This window comes from Micropterus salmoides, unplaced genomic scaffold (assembly GCF_014851395.1).
Source record: "Micropterus salmoides isolate LMB-PRFRI ecotype aquatic unplaced genomic scaffold, ASM1485139v1 Ms_hic_scaffold_9, whole genome shotgun sequence".
Classification (NCBI taxonomy): domain Eukaryota; kingdom Metazoa; phylum Chordata; class Actinopteri; order Centrarchiformes; family Centrarchidae; genus Micropterus; species Micropterus salmoides.
In genome coordinates, this window is record NW_024044681.1 from 316248 (window position 1) to 331412 (window position 15165).

General features: G+C 47.9%; 8 non-coding genes across 8 annotated transcripts; 5 read left to right on the forward strand and 3 right to left on the reverse strand.

The window, feature by feature from the left end:
- The first annotated feature begins 1555 nt into the window (after positions 1 to 1555).
- trnae-cuc lies at positions 1556 to 1627 on the forward strand. Its single transcript has one exon. It is a non-coding gene; the product is annotated as a tRNA-Glu (tRNA).
- Positions 1628 to 3283: 1656 nt separating this feature from the next.
- On the forward strand, positions 3284 to 3355 carry trnae-cuc. Its single transcript has one exon. It is a non-coding gene; the product is annotated as a tRNA-Glu (tRNA).
- A 3407-nt stretch (positions 3356 to 6762) lies between these two features.
- On the forward strand, positions 6763 to 6834 carry trnae-cuc. Its single transcript has one exon. It is a non-coding gene; the product is annotated as a tRNA-Glu (tRNA).
- Positions 6835 to 8051: 1217 nt separating this feature from the next.
- On the reverse strand, positions 8052 to 8123 carry trnag-ccc. The gene has a single exon. It is a non-coding gene; the product is annotated as a tRNA-Gly (tRNA).
- A 2846-nt stretch (positions 8124 to 10969) lies between these two features.
- trnae-cuc lies at positions 10970 to 11041 on the forward strand. Its single transcript has one exon. It is a non-coding gene; the product is annotated as a tRNA-Glu (tRNA).
- Positions 11042 to 12256: 1215 nt separating this feature from the next.
- Positions 12257 to 12328, reverse strand: trnag-ccc. The gene has a single exon. It is a non-coding gene; the product is annotated as a tRNA-Gly (tRNA).
- A 1119-nt stretch (positions 12329 to 13447) lies between these two features.
- trnae-cuc lies at positions 13448 to 13519 on the forward strand. Its single transcript has one exon. It is a non-coding gene; the product is annotated as a tRNA-Glu (tRNA).
- Positions 13520 to 14729: 1210 nt separating this feature from the next.
- trnag-ccc lies at positions 14730 to 14800 on the reverse strand. The gene has a single exon. It is a non-coding gene; the product is annotated as a tRNA-Gly (tRNA).
- Between the last annotated feature and the right edge of the window lie 365 nt (positions 14801 to 15165).

The window sequence follows — 15165 nt, forward strand, 5'->3', positions numbered from 1 at the left end:
TATTGTATCAAGGCAATGTGGTTTTAGCGCTGTGATGCGCTTGTGACCTCCCAAGATTTTTTCTCTGCCTGCCTTTCTCCCACGGTACGATTCAGCACCTGACTAAAATCGCCCCCTGCAGTCAACATGGAGAGGAGTAAATACAGGCAAGAAGAAGATGGACGAATAAAGAGCGAAAGCCGTTTAACAAGGGACCTCCGTGAAACCCAAGCTTCTGCGGTTTGGCCCGAGTTTGACCGCGATGAGCTTCTCGGCAAGCAGCCACGTTCACAACTGAAGGAGGGACAAAGCGAAAGAAATTGCATTCAAGTCTTGCAGCAGTTTTTACGAGTTTGAAATACGTTGCTGGAAAAGCCCGCGGAGCTGACAGAACGGTCCGAGAAGGCAGAGGACCCCTTAGAGAGAATGCATTGCTCGCCACTATACCACCAATGCCTTGAGGGAACGGGCGGCATTGTCAGCACAGGTGATGGCCAATTCACAGAACTTGCCATAAAGTTCACATATTAGGCTTGATGAAATCGGAATCCAACTATCCCGATTGTTTGTTGCCATCACTGCGTTTGTTTTCTAGTCCATCGCCTTCACCACTCGGGGCCACAACTAACCCCCGCACGACACCGCCTGCTTTTCCAGGAGAAATGGACCTTTGCTGATAAGGCAGATGATCGCGAATCAAGTCAAGAAAGAACAAAGAATGTCGACATCACTAACCTTCCTTTAGCACCAAACAATATAGAGTCTTTGCACCTTGTCATTTGAAAGTATTTTTGCCGTGTATCCAAGTGCCGAGGGCTTTGCTGTTTAGAGCGGACGTCTTTTAAAAATGGTCACATTCCGTGTGCATTACTGAAATGTGTTTCAAAGACAATTTCATTAGCTATGGTGAACGGCATCTATCTGCCTTTTCACCATTTTAGACCGCTTTGAGATCTCCTGCTGCACTGTTCAAAGGGTTCAACTAATTTTAGGACTTTAACAAACTCAGCAGTTCCAACCCTCTGGAAACGATCCCCTATCATACCAGAGCCAAAGAAATCCCGCTCCTGAGAACTCAATCCCTATCGGCCAATTGTATTGACCTCAATAATCATGAAGTGCCTGGAAAAGCTGCTGCTGAACAGCAGTATGTCAGCTGTCAGTCCACAGCTTGATCACTAGCACTTCGCCTACAAGGTCAAGAGGGGACCTGAGGATGTAGTGGCCTGTCTCCTTCATCCCCTGCAACAACACCTGGAATCACCATGCAACTTTGTTTGAATCCTCTTCATCGACCTCAGGTCCGCATTCAACACCCTCCAGCGTAATCACTTTTCATGCACTGGATATACAACTTCCTCGCTGACAGACCGCAGACTGTAAGAGTTGGCGCAGCAACATTTCCAACCATCAACACCAACACTGGGCCCGAGTGGCTGTTACACAGAAGAGCTAACAGAAATAAGCGGAATTGCGTGTTTATTAGAGAAGTCAGTTACTGAGACAAAAAAGGTAAACGTTAGAGAAGGTGACGATTTTTGATTCACTTGCGTGTCCTCCAGCTCGTCCCAAGGGCTCCCTGATAATCTAGTGGCTAGGATTCGGCCCTCTCACCGCCGCGGCCCGGGTTCGATTCCCGGTCAGGGAATCACGAGGTGTCATGATACGACTTGGCTCTCTCCGTACAGCTTTTGGGACACGGTAAGTATCATTGGATTTACGACTGTGCAGTTCTTCTACATATGGCGCCTTGATGGACAAAGTGCCTGGGGTTCCAATCACAGTGAGGCAATGTGGTTTTAGCGCTGTGATGCGCTTGTGACCTCCCAAGATTTTTTCTCTGCCTGCCTTTCTCCCACGGTACGATTCAGCACCTGACTAAAATCGCCCCCTGCAGTCAACATGGAGAGGAGTAAATACAGGCAAGAAGAAGATGGACGAATAAAGAGCGAAAGCCGTTTAACAAGGGACCTCCGTGAAACCCAAGCTTCTGCGGTTTGGCCCGAGTTTGACCGCGATGAGCTTCTCGGCAAGCAGCCACGTTCACAACTGAAGGAGGGACAAAGCGAAAGAAATTGCATTCAAGTCTTGCAGCAGTTTTTACGAGTTTGAAATACGTTGCTGGAAAAGCCCGCGGAGCTGACAGAACGGTCCGAGAAGGCAGAGGACCCCTTAGAGAGAATGCATTGCTCGCCACTATACCACCAATGCCTTGAGGGAACGGGCGGCATTGTCAGCACAGGTGATGGCCAATTCACAGAACTTGCCATAAAGTTCACATATTAGGCTTGATGAAATCGGAATCCAACTATCCCGATTGTTTGTTGCCATCACTGCGTTTGTTTTCTAGTCCATCGCCTTCACCACTCGGGGCCACAACTAACCCCCGCACGACACCGCCTGCTTTTCCAGGAGAAATGGACCTTTGCTGATAAGGCAGATGATCGCGAATCAAGTCAAGAAAGAACAAAGAATGTCGACATCACTAACCTTCCTTTAGCACCAAACAATATAGAGTCTTTGCACCTTGTCATTTGAAAGTATTTTTGCCGTGTATCCAAGTGCCGAGGGCTTTGCTGTTTAGAGCGGACGTCTTTTAAAAATGGTCACATTCCGTGTGCATTACTGAAATGTGTTTCAAAGACAATTTCATTAGCTATGGTGAACGGCATCTATCTGCCTTTTCACCATTTCCCAATTTTTCAAGTCCCAATTTTAGGACTTTAACAAACTCAGCAGTTCCCACCCTCTGGAAACGATCCCCTATCATACCAGAGCCAAAGAAATCCCGCTCCTGAGAACTCAATCCCTATCGGCCAATTGTATTGACCTCAATAATCATGAAGTGCCTGGAAAAGCTGCTGCTGAACAGCAGTATGTCAGCTGTCAGTCCACAGCTTGATCACTAGCACTTCGCCTACAAGGTCAAGAGGGGACCTGAGGATGTAGTGGCCTGTCTCCTTCATCCCCTGCAACAACACCTGGAATCACCATGCAACTTTGTTTGAATCCTCTTCATCGACCTCAGGTCCGCATTCAACACCCTCCAGCGTAATCACTTTTCATGCACTGGATATACAACTTCCTCGCTGACAGACCGCAGACTGTAAGAGTTGGCGCAGCAACATTTCCAACCATCAACACCAACACTGGGCCCGAGTGGCTGTTACACAGAAGAGCTAACAGAAATAAGCGGAATTGCGTGTTTATTAGAGAAGTCAGTTACTGAGACAAAAAAGGTAAACGTTAGAGAAGGTGACGATTTTTGATTCACTTGTGTGTCCTCCAGCTCCACCCCAAGGGCTCCCTGATGGTCTAGTGGCTAGGATTCGGCGCTCTCACCGCCGCGGCCCGGGTTCGATTCCCGGTCAGGGAATCACGAGGTGTCATGATACGACTTGGCTCTCTGTACAGCTTTTGGGACACGGTAAGTATCATTGGATTTACGACTGTGCAGTTCTTCTACATATGGCGCCTTGATGGACAAAGTGCCTGGGGTTCCAATCACAGTGAGGCAATGTGGTTTTAGCGCTGTGATGCGCTTGTGACCTCCCAAGATTTTTTCTCTGCCTGCCTTTCTCCCACGGTACGATTCAGCACCTGACTAAAATCGCCCCCTGCAGTCAACATGGAGAGGAGTAAATACAGGCAAGAAGAAGATGGACGAATAAAGAGCGAAAGCCGTTTAACAAGGGACCTCCGTGAAACCCAAGCTTCTGCGGTTTGGCCCGAGTTTGACCGCGATGAGCTTCTCGGCAAGCAGCCACGTTCACAACTGAAGGAGGGACAAAGCGAAAGAAATTGCATTCAAGTCTTGCAGCAGTTTTTACGAGTTTGAAATACGTTGCTGGAAAAGCCCGCGGAGCTGACAGAACGGTCCGAGAAGGCAGAGGACCCCTTAGAGAGAATGCATTGCTCGCCACTATACCACCAATGCCTTGAGGGAACGGGCGGCATTGTCAGCACAGGTGATGGCCAATTCACAGAACTTGCCATAAAGTTCACATATTAGGCTTGATGAAATCGGAATCCAACTATCCCGATTGTTTGTTGCCATCACTGCGTTTGTTTTCTAGTCCATCGCCTTCACCACTCGGGGCCACAACTAACCCCCGCACGACACCGCCTGCTTTTCCAGGAGAAATGGACCTTTGCTGATAAGGCAGATGATCGCGAATCAAGTCAAGAAAGAACAAAGAATGTCGACATCACTAACCTTCCTTTAGCACCAAACAATATAGAGTCTTTGCACCTTGTCATTTGAAAGTATTTTTGCCGTGTATCCAAGTGCCGAGGGCTTTGCTGTTTAGAGCGGACGTCTTTTAAAAATGGTCACATTCCGTGTGCATTACTGAAATGTGTTTCAAAGACAATTTCATTAGCTATGGTGAACGGCATCTATCTGCCTTTTCACCATTTTAGACCGCTTTGAGATCTCCTGCTGCACTGTTCAAAGGGTTCAACTAATTTTAGGACTTTAACAAACTCAGCAGTTCCCACCCTCTGGAAACGATCCCCTATCATACCAGAGCCAAAGAAATCCCGCTCCTGAGAACTCAATCCCTATCGGCCAATTGTATTGACCTCAATAATCATGAAGTGCCTGGAAAAGCTGCTGCTGAACAGCAGTATGTCAGCTGTCAGTCCACAGCTTGATCACTAGCACTTCGCCTACAAGGTCAAGAGGGGACCTGAGGATGTAGTGGCCTGTCTCCTTCATCCCCTGCAACAACACCTGGAATCACCATGCAACTTTGTTTGAATCCTCTTCATCGACCTCAGGTCCGCATTCAACACCCTCCAGCGTAATCACTTTTCATGCACTGGATATACAACTTCCTCGCTGACAGACCGCAGACTGTAAGAGTTGGCGCAGCAACATTTCCAACCATCAACACCAACACTGGGCCCGAGTGGCTGTTACACAGAAGAGCTAACAGAAATAAGCGGAATTGCGTGTTTATTAGAGAAGTCAGTTACTGAGACAAAAAAGGTAAACGTTAGAGAAGGTGACGATTTTTGATTCACTTGCGTGTCCTCCAGCTCGTCCCAAGGGCTCCCTGATAATCTAGTGGCTAGGATTCGGCCTCTCACCGCCGCGGCCCGGGTTCGATTCCCGGTCAGGGAATCACGAGGTGTCATGATACGACTTGGCTCTCTCCGTACAGCTTTTGGGACACGGTAAGTATCATTGGATTTACGACTGTGCAGTTCTTCTACATATGGCGCCTTGATGGACAAAGTGCCTGGGGTTCCAATCACAGTGAGGCAATGTGGTTTTAGCGCTGTGATGCGCTTGTGACCTCCCAAGATTTTTTCTCTGCCTGCCTTTCTCCCACGGTACGATTCAGCACCTGACTAAAATCGCCCCCTGCAGTCAACATGGAGAGGAGTAAATACAGGCAAGAAGAAGATGGACGAATAAAGAGCGAAAGCCGTTTAACAAGGGACCTCCGTGAAACCCAAGCTTCTGCGGTTTGGCCCGAGTTTGACCGCGATGAGCTTCTCGGCAAGCAGCCACGTTCACAACTGAAGGAGGGACAAAGCGAAAGAAATTGCATTCAAGTCTTGCAGCAGTTTTTACGAGTTTGAAATACGTTGCTGGAAAAGCCCGCGGAGCTGACAGAACGGTCCGAGAAGGCAGAGGACCCCTTAGAGAGAATGCATTGCTCGCCACTATACCACCAATGCCTTGAGGGAACGGGCGGCATTGTCAGCACAGGTGATGGCCAATTCACAGAACTTGCCATAAAGTTCACATATTAGGCTTGATGAAATCGGAATCCAACTATCCCGATTGTTTGTTGCCATCACTGCGTTTGTTTTCTAGTCCATCGCCTTCACCACTCGGGGCCACAACTAACCCCCGCACGACACCGCCTGCTTTTCCAGGAGAAATGGACCTTTGCTGATAAGGCAGATGATCGCGAATCAAGTCAAGAAAGAACAAAGAATGTCGACATCACTAACCTTCCTTTAGCACCAAACAATATAGAGTCTTTGCACCTTGTCATTTGAAAGTATTTTGCCGTGTATCCAAGTGCCGAGGGCTTTGCTGTTTAGAGCGGACGTCTTTTAAAAATGGTCACATTCCGTGTGCATTACTGAAATGTGTTTCAAAGACAATTTCATTAGCTATGGTGAACGGCATCTATCTGCCTTTTCACCATTTCCCAATTTTTCAAGTCCCAATTTTAGGACTTTAACAAACTCAGCAGTTCCCACCCTCTGGAAACGATCCCCTATCATACCAGAGCCAAAGAAATCCCGCTCCTGAGAACTCAATCCCTATCGGCCAATTGTATTGACCTCAATAATCATGAAGTGCCTGGAAAAGCTGCTGCTGAACAGCAGTATGTCAGCTGTCAGTCCACAGCTTGATCACTAGCACTTCGCCTACAAGGTCAAGAGGGGACCTGAGGATGTAGTGGCCTGTCTCCTTCATCCCCTGCAACAACACCTGGAATCACCATGCAACTTTGTTTGAATCCTCTTCATCGACCTCAGGTCCGCATTCAACACCCTCCAGCGTAATCACTTTTCATGCACTGGATATACAACTTCCTCGCTGACAGACCGCAGACTGTAAGAGTTGGCGCAGCAACATTTCCAACCATCAACACCAACACTGGGCCCGAGTGGCTGTTACACAGAAGAGCTAACAGAAATAAGCGGAATTGCGTGTTTATTAGAGAAGTCAGTTACTGAGACAAAAAAGGTAAACGTTAGAGAAGGTGACGATTTTTGATTCACTTGTGTGTCCTCCAGCTCCACCCCAAGGGCTCCCTGATGGTCTAGTGGCTAGGATTCGGCGCTCTCACCGCCGCGGCCCGGGTTCGATTCCCGGTCAGGGAATCACGAGGTGTCATGATACGACTTGGCTCTCTCCGTACAGCTTTTGGGACACGGTAAGTATCATTGGATTTACGACTGTGCAGTTCTTCTACATATGGCGCCTTGATGGACAAAGTGCCTGGGGTTCCAATCACAGTGAGGCAATGTGGTTTTAGCGCTGTGATGCGCTTGTGACCTCCCAAGATTTTTTCTCTGCCTGCCTTTCTCCCACGGTACGATTCAGCACCTGACTAAAATCGCCCCCTGCAGTCAACATGGAGAGGAGTAAATACAGGCAAGAAGAAGATGGACGAATAAAGAGCGAAAGCCGTTTAACAAGGGACCTCCGTGAAACCCAAGCTTCTGCGGTTTGGCCCGAGTTTGACCGCGATGAGCTTCTCGGCAAGCAGCCACGTTCACAACTGAAGGAGGGACAAAGCGAAAGAAATTGCATTCAAGTCTTGCAGCAGTTTTTACGAGTTTGAAATACGTTGCTGGAAAAGCCCGCGGAGCTGACAGAACGGTCCGAGAAGGCAGAGGACCCCTTAGAGAGAATGCATTGCTCGCCACTATACCACCAATGCCTTGAGGGAACGGGCGGCATTGTCAGCACAGGTGATGGCCAATTCACAGAACTTGCCATAAAGTTCACATATTAGGCTTGATGAAATCGGAATCCAACTATCCCGATTTTTTGTTGCCATCACTGCGTTTGTTTTCTAGTCCATCGCCTTCACCACTCGGGGCCACAACTAACCCCCGCACGACACCGCCTGCTTTTCCAGGAGAAATGGACCTTTGCTGATGAGGCAGATGAGCGCGAATCAAGTCAAGAAAGAACAAAGAATGTCGACATCACTAACCTTCCTTTAGCACCAAACAATATAGAGTCTTTGCACCTTGTCATTTGAAAGTATTTTTGCCGTGTATCCAAGTGCCGAGGGCTTTGCTGTTTAGAGCGGACGTCTTTTAAAAATGGTCACATTCCGTGTGCATTACTGAAATGTGTTTCAAAGACAATTTCATTAGCTATGGTGAACGGCATCTATCTGCCTTTTCACCATTTTAGACCGCTTTGAGATCTCCTGCTGCACTGTTCAAAGGGTTCAACTAATTTTAGGACTTTAACAAACTCAGCAGTTCCCACCCTCTGGAAACGATCCCCTATCATACCAGAGCCAAAGAAATCCCACTCCTGAGAACTCAATCCGAGAAGGTGGAGAACCCTTTAGAGAGAATGCATTGGCCGGGAATCGAACCCGGGTCAACTGCTTGGGAAGCAGCTATGCTCGCCACTATACCACCAATGCCTTGAGGGAACGGGCGGCATTGTCAGCACAGGTGATGGCCAATTCACAGAACTTGCCATAAAGTTCACATATTAGGCTTGATGAAATCGGAATCCAACTATCCCGATTGTTTGTTGCCATCACTGCGTTTGTTTTCTAGTCCATCGCCTTCACCACTCGGGGCCACAACTAACCCCCGCACGACACCGCCTGCTTTTCCAGGAGAAATGGACCTTTGCTGATAAGGCAGATGATCGCGAATCAAGTCAAGAAAGAACAAAGAATGTCGACATCACTAACCTTCCTTTAGCACCAAACAATATAGAGTCTTTGCACCTTGTCATTTGAAAGTATTTTTGCCGTGTATCCAAGTGCCGAGGGCTTTGCTGTTTAGAGCGGACGTCTTTTAAAAATGGTCACATTCCGTGTGCATTACTGAAATGTGTTTCAAAGACAATTTCATTAGCTATGGTGAACGGCATCTATCTGCCTTTTCACCATTTTAGACCGCTTTGAGATCTCCTGCTGCACTGTTCAAAGGGTTCAACTAATTTTAGGACTTTAACAAACTCAGCAGTTCCAACCCTCTGGAAACGATCCCCTATCATACCAGAGCCAAAGAAATCCCGCTCCTGAGAACTCAATCCCTATCGGCCAATTGTATTGACCTCAATAATCATGAAGTGCCTGGAAAAGCTGCTGCTGAACAGCAGTATGTCAGCTGTCAGTCCACAGCTTGATCACTAGCACTTCGCCTACAAGGTCAAGAGGGGACCTGAGGATGTAGTGGCCTGTCTCCTTCATCCCCTGCAACAACACCTGGAATCACCATGCAACTTTGTTTGAATCCTCTTCATCGACCTCAGGTCCGCATTCAACACCCTCCAGCGTAATCACTTTTCATGCACTGGATATACAACTTCCTCGCTGACAGACCGCAGACTGTAAGAGTTGGCGCAGCAACATTTCCAACCATCAACACCAACACTGGGCCCGAGTGGCTGTTACACAGAAGAGCTAACAGAAATAAGCGGAATTGCGTGTTTATTAGAGAAGTCAGTTACTGAGACAAAAAAGGTAAACGTTAGAGAAGGTGACGATTTTTGATTCACTTGCGTGTCCTCCAGCTCGTCCCAAGGGCTCCCTGATAATCTAGTGGCTAGGATTCGGCCTCTCACCGCCGCGGCCCGGGTTCGATTCCCGGTCAGGGAATCACGAGGTGTCATGATACGACTTGGCTCTCTCCGTACAGCTTTTGGGACACGGTAAGTATCATTGGATTTACGACTGTGCAGTTCTTCTACATATGGCGCCTTGATGGACAAAGTGCCTGGGGTTCCAATCACAGTGAGGCAATGTGGTTTTAGCGCTGTGATGCGCTTGTGACCTCCCAAGATTTTTTCTCTGCCTGCCTTTCTCCCACGGTACGATTCAGCACCTGACTAAAATCGCCCCCTGCAGTCAACATGGAGAGGAGTAAATACAGGCAAGAAGAAGATGGACGAATAAAGAGCGAAAGCCGTTTAACAAGGGACCTCCGTGAAACCCAAGCTTCTGCGGTTTGGCCCGAGTTTGACCGCGATGAGCTTCTCGGCAAGCAGCCACGTTCACAACTGAAGGAGGGACAAAGCGAAAGAAATTGCATTCAAGTCTTGCAGCAGTTTTTACGAGTTTGAAATACGTTGCTGGAAAAGCCCGCGGAGCTGACAGAACGGTCCGAGAAGGCAGAGGACCCCTTAGAGAGAATGCATTGCTCGCCACTATACCACCAATGCCTTGAGGGAACGGGCGGCATTGTCAGCACAGGTGATGGCCAATTCACAGAACTTGCCATAAAGTTCACATATTAGGCTTGATGAAATCGGAATCCAACTATCCCGATTGTTTGTTGCCATCACTGCGTTTGTTTTCTAGTCCATCGCCTTCACCACTCGGGGCCACAACTAACCCCCGCACGACACCGCCTGCTTTTCCAGGAGAAATGGACCTTTGCTGATAAGGCAGATGATCGCGAATCAAGTCAAGAAAGAACAAAGAATGTCGACATCACTAACCTTCCTTTAGCACCAAACAATATAGAGTCTTTGCACCTTGTCATTTGAAAGTATTTTTGCCGTGTATCCAAGTGCCGAGGGCTTTGCTGTTTAGAGCGGACGTCTTTTAAAAATGGTCACATTCCGTGTGCATTACTGAAATGTGTTTCAAAGACAATTTCATTAGCTATGGTGAACGGCATCTATCTGCCTTTTCACCATTTCCCAATTTTTCAAGTCCCAATTTTAGGACTTTAACAAACTCAGCAGTTCCCACCCTCTGGAAACGATCCCCTATCATACCAGAGCCAAAGAAATCCCGCTCCTGAGAACTCAATCCCTATCGGCCAATTGTATTGACCTCAATAATCATGAAGTGCCTGGAAAAGCTGCTGCTGAACAGCAGTATGTCAGCTGTCAGTCCACAGCTTGATCACTAGCACTTCGCCTACAAGGTCAAGAGGGGACCTGAGGATGTAGTGGCCTGTCTCCTTCATCCCCTGCAACAACACCTGGAATCACCATGCAACTTTGTTTGAATCCTCTTCATCGACCTCAGGTCCGCATTCAACACCCTCCAGCGTAATCACTTTTCATGCACTGGATATACAACTTCCTCGCTGACAGACCGCAGACTGTAAGAGTTGGCGCAGCAACATTTCCAACCATCAACACCAACACTGGGCCCGAGTGGCTGTTACACAGAAGAGCTAACAGAAATAAGCGGAATTGCGTGTTTATTAGAGAAGTCAGTTACTGAGACAAAAAGGTAAACGTTAGAGAAGGTGACGATTTTTGATTCACTTGTGTGTCCTCCAGCTCCACCCCAAGGGCTCCCTGATGGTCTAGTGGCTAGGATTCGGCGCTCTCACCGCCGCGGCCCGGGTTCGATTCCCGGTCAGGGAATCACGAGGTGTCATGATACGACTTGGCTCTCTCCGTACAGCTTTTGGGACACGGTAAGTATCATTGGATTTACGACTGTGCAGTTCTTCTACATATGGCGCCTTGATGGACAAAGTGCCTGGGGTTCCAATCACAGTGAGGCAATGTGGTTTTAGCGCTGTGATGCGCTTGTGACCTCCCAAGATTTTTTCTCTGCCTGCCTTTCTCCCACGGTACGATTCAGCACCTGACTAAAATCGCCCCCTGCAGTCAACATGGAGAGGAGTAAATACAGGCAAGAAGAAGATGGACGAATAAAGAGCGAAAGCCGTTTAACAAGGGACCTCCGTGAAACCCAAGCTTCTGCGGTTTGGCCCGAGTTTGACCGCGATGAGCTTCTCGGCAAGCAGCCACGTTCACAACTGAAGGAGGGACAAAGCGAAAGAAATTGCATTCAAGTCTTGCAGCAGTTTTTACGAGTTTGAAATACGTTGCTGGAAAAGCCCGCGGAGCTGACAGAACGGTCCGAGAAGGCAGAGGACCCCTTAGAGAGAATGCATTGCTCGCCACTATACCACCAATGCCTTGAGGGAACGGGCGGCATTGTCAGCACAGGTGATGGCCAATTCACAGAACTTGCCATAAAGTTCACATATTAGGCTTGATGAAATCGGAATCCAACTATCCCGATTTTTGTTGCCATCACTGCGTTTGTTTCTAGTCCATCGCCTTCACCACTCGGGGCCACAACTAACCCCCGCACGACACCGCCTGCTTTTCCAGGAGAAATGGACCTTTGCTGATGAGGCAGATGAGCGCGAATCAAGTCAAGAAAGAACAAAGAATGTCGACATCACTAACCTTCCTTTAGCACCAAACAATATAGAGTCTTTGCACCTTGTCATTTGAAAGTATTTTTGCCGTGTATCCAAGTGCCGAGGGCTTTGCTGTTTAGAGCGGACGTCTTTTAAAAATGGTCACATTCCGTGTGCATTACTGAAATGTGTTTCAAAGACAATTTCATTAGCTATGGTGAACGGCATCTATCTGCCTTTTCACCATTTTAGACCGCTTTGAGATCTCCTGCTGCACTGTTCAAAGGGTTCAACTAATTTTAGGACTTTAACAAACTCAGCAGTTCCCACCCTCTGGAAACGATCCCCTATCATACCAGAGCCAAAGAAATCCCACTCCTGAGAACTCAATCCGAGAAGGTGGAGAACCCTTTAGAGAGAATGCATTGGCCGGGAATCGAACCCGGGTCAACTGCTTGGGAAGCAGCTATGCTCGCCACTATACCACCAATGCCTTGAGGGAACGGGCGGCATTGTCAGCACAGGTGATGGCCAATTCACAGAACTTGCCATAAAGTTCACATATTAGGCTTGATGAAATCGGAATCCAACTATCCCGATTGTTTGTTGCCATCACTGCGTTTGTTTTCTAGTCCATCGCCTTCACCACTCGGGGCCACAACTAACCCCCGCACGACACCGCCTGCTTTTCCAGGAGAAATGGACCTTTGCTGATAAGGCAGATGATCGCGAATCAAGTCAAGAAAGAACAAAGAATGTCGACATCACTAACCTTCCTTTAGCACCAAACAATATAGAGTCTTTGCACCTTGTCATTTGAAAGTATTTTTGCCGTGTATCCAAGTGCCGAGGGCTTTGCTGTTTAGAGCGGACGTCTTTTAAAAATGGTCACATTCCGTGTGCATTACTGAAATGTGTTTCAAAGACAATTTCATTAGCTATGGTGAACGGCATCTATCTGCCTTTTCACCATTTTAGACCGCTTTGAGATCTCCTGCTGCACTGTTCAAAGGGTTCAACTAATTTTAGGACTTTAACAAACTCAGCAGTTCCAACCCTCTGGAAACGATCCCCTATCATACCAGAGCCAAAGAAATCCCGCTCCTGAGAACTCAATCCCTATCGGCCAATTGTATTGACCTCAATAATCATGAAGTGCCTGGAAAAGCTGCTGCTGAACAGCAGTATGTCAGCTGTCAGTCCACAGCTTGATCACTAGCACTTCGCCTACAAGGTCAAGAGGGGACCTGAGGATGTAGTGGCCTGTCTCCTTCATCCCCTGCAACAACACCTGGAATCACCATGCAACTTTGTTTGAATCCTCTTCATCGACCTCAGGTCCGCATTCAACACCCTCCAGCGTAATCACTTTTCATGCACTGGATATACAACTTCCTCGCTGACAGACCGCAGACTGTAAGAGTTGGCGCAGCAACATTTCCAACCATCAACACCAACACTGGGCCCGAGTGGCTGTTACACAGAAGAGCTAACAGAAATAAGCGGAATTGCGTGTTTATTAGAGAAGTCAGTTACTGAGACAAAAAGGTAAACGTTAGAGAAGGTGACGATTTTTGATTCACTTGCGTGTCCTCCAGCTCGTCCCAAGGGCTCCCTGATAATCTAGTGGCTAGGATTCGGCCCTCTCACCGCCGCGGCCTGGGTTCGATTCCCGGTCAGGGAATCACGAGGTGTCATGATACGACTTGGCTCTCTCCGTACAGCTTTTGGGACACGGTAAGTATCATTGGATTTACGACTGTGCAGTTCTTCTACATATGGCGCCTTGATGGACAAAGTGCCTGGGGTTCCAATCACAGTGAGGCAATGTGGTTTTAGCGCTGTGATGCGCTTGTGACCTCCCAAGATTTTTTCTCTGCCTGCCTTTCTCCCACGGTACGATTCAGCACCTGACTAAAATCGCCCCCTGCAGTCAACATGGAGAGGAGTAAATACAGGCAAGAAGAAGATGGACGAATAAAGAGCGAAAGCCGTTTAACAAGGGACCTCCGTGAAACCCAAGCTTCTGCGGTTTGGCCCGAGTTTGACCGCGATGAGCTTCTCGGCAAGCAGCCACGTTCACAACTGAAGGAGGGACAAAGCGAAAGAAATTGCATTCAAGTCTTGCAGCAGTTTTTACGAGTTTGAAATACGTTGCTGGAAAAGCCCGCGGAGCTGACAGAACGGTCCGAGAAGGCAGAGGACCCCTTAGAGAGAATGCATTGCTCGCCACTATACCACCAATGCCTTGAGGAACGGGCGGCATTGTCAGCACAGGTGATGGCCAATTCACAGAACTTGCCATAAAGTTCACATATTAGGCTTGATGAAATCGGAATCCAACTATCCCGATTGTTTGTTGCCATCACTGCGTTTGTTTTCTAGTCCATCGCCTTCACCACTCGGGGCCACAACTAACCCCCGCACGACACCGCCTGCTTTTCCAGGAGAAATGGACCTTTGCTGATAAGGCAGATGATCGCGAATCAAGTCAAGAAAGAACAAGAATGTCGACATCACTAACCTTCCTTTAGCACCAAACATATAGAGTCTTTGCACCTTGTCATTTGAAAGTATTTTTGCCGTGTATCCAAGTGCCGAGGGCTTTGCTGTTTAGAGCGGACGTCTTTTAAAATGGTCACATTCCGTGTGCATTACTGAAATGTGTTTCAAAGACAATTTCATTAGCTATGGTGAACGGCATCTATCTGCCTTTTCACCATTTTAGACCGCTTTGAGATCTCCTGCTGCACTGTTCAAGGGTTCAACTAATTTTAGGACTTTAACAAACTCAGCAGTTCCCACCCTCTGGAAACGATCCCCTATCATACCAGAGCCAAAGAAATCCCACTCCTGAGAACTCAATCCGAGAAGGTGGAGAACCCTTTAGAGAATGCATTGGCCGGGAATCGAACCCGGTCAACTGCTTGGGAAGCAGCTATGCTCGCCACTATACCACCAATGCCTTGAGGAACGGGCGGCATTGTCAGCACGGTGATGGCCAATTCACAGAACTTGCCATAAAGTTCACATATTAGGCTTGATGAAATCGGAATCCAACTATCCCGATTGTTTGTTGCCATCACTGCGTTTGTTTTCTAGTCCATCGCCTTCACCACTCGGGGCCACAACTAACCCCCGCACGACACCGCCTGCTTTTCCAGGAGAAATGGACCTTTGTGATAAGGCAGATGATCGCGAATCAAGTCAAGAAAAACAAAGAATGTCGACATCACTAACCTTCCTTTAGCACCAAACAATATAGAGTCTTTGCACCTTGTCATTTGAAAGTATTTTTGCCGTGTATCCAAGTGCCGAGGCTTTGCTGTT